Below are 5,850 nucleotides of genomic sequence, written 5' to 3'. Positions count from 1 at the left end.
GGAATTTCCGAGCGAAGAGGCCAAGAAGCTCCCTTAAATTGTGTGTCTGTTGGGGACCAAGAAATAATGAAGTTCTCAATTAGCAAAACATTAGTTCTGATTGTCTTGTTGGTCTCTTGGTTTTTAAGAGAGACGAAGAGCTTTTTCAAAGTTTTCAAATAATGTGGCTATTTTGGCGTTTTTTTTCAATAGTAAATCACAAGGTTTTTTGTGGAAAAGCTGGACGTCTTCTATTTTATTTGTAGAACAGCCTAATATATTTTTTTGTCCATAGAAGAGTTTGAGGTCTTCTATTAACCATATATGCGCTTGAGGTTTTCTATTGGCCATAGAATAACTTGAGGTCTTGTATTTGCTATAGAAGAGATTGAGGTCTTGTATTGAGGTATTGAAAAGATTAATATTTTTATTGGACACAGAAGAGCTTGAGGTCTTCTAGGGTTCTTAGGAGAGCTTGAGGCTCTTCTATTGTCTTCAGCTTTAGCTCTTCTATTTTCTATGGAAGGCCTTCAGCTCTTCTATTTTCCATAGAAGAGTTCATGCCCTCCTATTTTTCATAGAAGAACTTAAGCTCTACTATGGCTCATAGGAGAGCTTGAGCTCTCATATGGCTCATAGGAGAGCTTGAGCTCTCATATGGCATATATGAGAGCTTGAGCTCTCATATGACATATAGGAGAGCTTGAGCTCTCATATGACATATAGGAGAGCTTGAGCTCTCATATGGCTCATAGGAGAGCTTGAGCTCTCATATGGCTCATAGGAGAGCTTGAGCTCTCATATGGCTCTTAGGAGAGCTTGAGCTCTCATATGGCTCATAGGAGAGCTTGAGCTCTCATATGGCTCATAGGAGAGCTTGGGCTCTCATATGGCTCATAGGAGAGCTTGGGCTCTCATATGGCTCATAGGAGAGCTGGAGCTCTTCTATGGCTCATAGGAGAGCTTGGGTTCTCATATGGCTCATAGGAGAGCTGGAGCTCTTCTATGGCTCTTAGGAGAGCTGGACCTCTTCTATGGCTCATAGGAGAGCTTAAGCTCTTCTATGGCTCATGGGAGAGCTTAAGCTCTTCTATGGCTCATGGGAGAGCTTAAGCTCTTCTATGGCTCATGGGAGAGCTTAAGCTCTTCTATGGCTAATGGGAGAGCTTAAGCTCTTCTATGGCTCATGGGAGAGCTTAAGCTCTTCTATGGCTCATGGGAGAGCTTAAGCTCTCCTATGGCTCATGGGAGAGCTGGAGCTCTTCTATGGCTCATGGGAGAGCTGGAGCTCTTCTACGGCTCATGGGAGAGCTGGAGCTCTTCTATGGCTCATGGGAGAGCTGGAGCTCTTCTATGGCTCATAGGAGAGCTCCAGCTCTCATATGGCTCATAGGAGAGCTCCAGCTCTCATATGGCTCAAAGGGGAGAGCTGGAGCTCTCATATGGCTCTCTCTGCTATTGACCATAGAAGAGCTGTGGAGCTCTGCTTTTGTCCATAGATGAGCTGCTATTGTCCATTGAAGAGCTGGAGCTCTTCTATTGTTTATATCTCCTTAATTATCCATAGAAGAATTTAATCATGGATGCATAGATGCCTTATACTCTCTGCGGAAGACCTGCAGGTCTTTTGCTATTCATAGAACACCTGGAATGTTTCTAAAAGAATAGAAGAACTTAAAGTTTTATTTTCTCTACAGAAGAACCGGAGGTCCTCTTTTGTATGTAGGTGATGTGAGGCTTGAGCTTAAGAAAGCCTATCGATGTTTCATATCCTTTGAATGCCACAGAAAGGCTGGTGGTATTTTATTATCTAAGGAGGACCATGAGGTTTTCTATCGCCTCATCTGTATGGAAGGTTTATATGGTTTTATTTTGGTGATTTTTAAACTTCCATCTAGTTGACAACATTGAATTGACTGTTATTTTTAAAAATATTCTCCTGTTGTCGTTACTTTGTGCTTTTTGCGAGAGAAAGTCTCTGCAACATAAAACGGGCTCACATTCCCTTAAATTTCTCTCTCAGCGGCGGAAGAATTATCTCTTGCTCTTTGTGTTCAATTTATAAATGAATGCTATTGTTGTTCTTGTTGTTGTTGTGGATGACACTGACTGACTGACTAGCTGCTGCTGCTTCTGCCGCCGCCGTTGCTTGTTATTCCTTATTCTTGTCCAATATCATCGTCATCATGGAATTGATTTTTCTATTTTTATAAAATTTATTTTGGATTCTGTTGTGTATTTTAGAATTTATGTTTTTCTGTTGTTCGAAACATGAGGTATTTGGAGATGAGGTAGTGGCGAAGAGATTTGCCTCAAAATTTTATGTTGTTTTATTTTATTTTATGAATTAGATGGAGAAATTTTGTGTGTAGTGGGTGGAAGGTGGGCAAGACAAGACACAAGTTGTGTGTGTGTGTGCGCGCTGAGGGGAGGTGAGTGAAGACAAGAAGACACAAAGAACAGAGCGACACAAATGTGAGTGAAATGTGTTGATGATGTTGACCCGATAAGTAGTAATGCCGTTTTTATCTATCGGAAAAAATACTTCGAAATTAATGATAAAAAATTAACGGCAAAGAGAGGCTGCCGGTGGGGTGATGCGGGTGTCTGTGGCTGGTATTTGTTTTGAAGAGGTAGGATGTTGATTATTAGGAATATTGGAAATGGTGGTGTTTCGCTTGTCGTCAGTGACTATAACACTCCCCATCACCACATCGTCGTCGTCGTTATTTTGATGAGTGTGGCTAATGGTTGGGTTTATTGTAGTTTTGTTTTCCTTTTTCCGATAATTTTATTTTTCATATAAATACCATTATTTTTTTTTTGTTGTTGTTATTATTTGTTGACTTATTTGTTTTCCATTGAAATTGCATTGCCGTCGTAGGTGTTTCCCTTTTAGTTTTTATTAAACATTAATGGCGTTTTCGTTTACAGGGGTTTTTCATTGATTTTATTTCAATTAACTCACTCGGCGTTTAGTTTTTTCCCGGTGGTTTATCTGTTTGTGTTTTTTTTTTTTTTGTTTTTGTTATTAGCGTTTTTTCCTCTTTACATTGCTTTGCACTTTGTTTTGTTTGCTCGCTGATAAGTTCTGTCAATTTGTAGACGTTAATAGTGATGTGTGTTTGTCAAGCTCATATCCGTGACTTCGCAATTGTTACAACCGGAACTAGTTGTGACATAAAATATGTCACAGGGCATTATTAAAGGCAGAAGAGTGATGGTTTTTTATATGACAGGAAAATGCAATGGAAATGAAACGAAGGTTAATGTAGGTTTTTATTGAATGTGTTTTTGTGGAAGTATTGCTTTTCGATGATTTCTAGCTTTACTTTAAATGGCTATAACTCCTTAAATATTGACATTTCGGGGTTTTTAGCTATTATTTGTGATCACTTTTTTAAAGGGGAAAAATAGCATACTTTAAAATGGCCATAACTCCTTAAATATTGACATTTCGGGGTTTTTAGCTATTATTTGTGATCATTTTTTAAAGAGGAACAATAGCATACTTTAAAATGGCCATAACTCCTTAAATATTGACATTTCGGGGTTTTTAGCTATTATTTGTGATCACTTTTTTAAAGGGGAAAAATAGCATACTTTAAAATGGCCATAACTCCTTAAATATTAACATTTCGGGGTTTTTAGCTATTATTTGTGATCATTTTTTAAAGAGGAACAATAGCATACTTTAAAATGGCCATAACTCCTTAAATATTGACATTTCGGGGTTTTTAGCTATTATTTGTGATCACTTTTTTAAAGGGGAAAAATAGCATACTTTAAAATGGCCACAACTCCTCAAATATTGACATTTCGGGGATTTTAGCTATTATTTGTGATCACTTTTTTAAAGAGGAGAAATAGCATACTTTAAAATGGCCATAACTCCTTAAATATTGACATTTCGGGGTTTTCAGCTATTATTTGTGATCACTTTTTTAAAGAGGAGAAATAACATACTTTAAAATGGCCATAACTCCTTAAATATTGACATTTCGGGGTTTTTAGCTATTATTTGTGATCACTTTTTTAAAGAGGAAAAATAGCATACTTTAAAATGGCTATAACTCCTTAAATATTGACATTTCGGGGTTTTTAGCTAATATTTGTGATCACCTATTTAAAGAGGAAAAATAGCATACTTTAGAATGGCCATAACTCCGTAAATATTGACATTTCGGGGTTTTTAGCTATTATTTGTGATCATTTTTTTAAAGAGGAAAAATAGCATATTTTAAAATGGCCATAACTCCTTAAATATTGATATTTCGGGGTTTTTAGCTATTATTTGTGATCACTTTTTTAAAGAGGAAAAATAGCATACTTTAAAATGGCCATAACTCCTTAAATATTGACATTTCGGGGTTTTTAGCCATTATTTGTGATCACTTTTTTAAAGAGGAAAAATAGCATACTTTATAATGGCCATAACTCCTTAAATATTGACATTTCGGGGTTTTTTAGCTATTATTTGTGATCACTTTTTTAAAGAGGAAAAATAACATACTTTAAAATGGCCATAACTCCGTAAATATTGACATTTCGGGGTTTTTAGCTATTATTTGTGATCACTATTTTAAAGAGGAAAAATAGCATATTTTAAAATGGCCATAACTCCGTAAATATTGACATTTCGGGGTTTTTAGCTATTATTTGTGATCACTTTTTTAAAGAGGAAAATTAGCATACTTTAAAATGGCCATAACTCCGTAAATATTGACATTTCGGCGTTTTTAGCTATTATTTGTGATCACTTTTTTAAAGAGGAAAAATAGCATACTTTAAAATGGCCATAACTCCGTAAATATTGATATTTCGGGGTTTTTAGCTATTATTTGTGATCACTATTTTAAAGAGGAAAAATAGCATATTTTAAAATGGCCATAACTCCGTAAATATTGACATTTCGGGGTTTTTAGCTATTATTTGTGATCACTTTTTTAAAGAGGAAAATTAGCATACTTTAAAATGGCCATAACTCCGTAAATATTGACATTTCGGCGTTTTTAGCTATTATTTGTGATCACTTTTTTAAAGAGGAAAAATAGCATACTTTATAATGGCCATAACTCCTTAAATATTGACATTTCGGGGTTTTTAGCTATTATTTGTGATCACTTTTCTAAAGAGGAAAAATAGCATACTTTAAAATGGCCATAACTCCTTAAATATTGACATTTCGGGGTTTTTAGCTATTATTTGTGATCACTTTTTTAAAGAAGAAAATTAGCATACTTTAAAATGGCCATAACTCCTTAAATATTAGCATTTCGGGGGTTTTAGCTATTATTTCTGATCACTAATTTAAGGAGGAAAATTAGCATACTTTAAAATGGCCATAACTCCGTAAATATTGACATTTCGGCGTTTTTAGCTATTATTTGTGATCACTTTTTTAAAGAGGAAAATTAGCATACTTTAAAATGGCCATAACTCCTTAAATATTAGCATTTCGGGGGTTTTAGCTATTATTTCTGATCACTAATTTAAGGAGGAAAAATAGCATACTTTAAAATGGCCATAACTCCTTAAATATTGACATTTCGGGGTTTTTAGCTATTATTTGTGATCACTAATTTAAGGAGGAAAAATAGCATACTTTAAAATGGCCATAACTCCTTAAATATTGACATTTCGGGGTTTTTTAGCTATTATTTGTGATCACTTTTTTAAAGAGGAAAAATAGCATACTTTAAAATGGCCATAACTCCGTAAATATTGACATTTCGGGGTTTTTAGCTATTATTTCTGATCACTAATTTAAGGAGGAAAAATAGCATACTTTAAAATGGCTAAAACTCCTTAAATATTGACATTTCGGGGTTTTTAGCTATTATTTGTGATCACTAATTTAAGGAGGAAAAA

This window comes from Musca domestica, unplaced genomic scaffold, assembly GCF_030504385.1.
Source record: "Musca domestica strain aabys unplaced genomic scaffold, Musca_domestica.polishedcontigs.V.1.1 15, whole genome shotgun sequence".
Lineage (NCBI taxonomy): Eukaryota > Metazoa > Arthropoda > Insecta > Diptera > Muscidae > Musca > Musca domestica.
Note: the sequence above shows the minus strand (reverse complement) of the source record.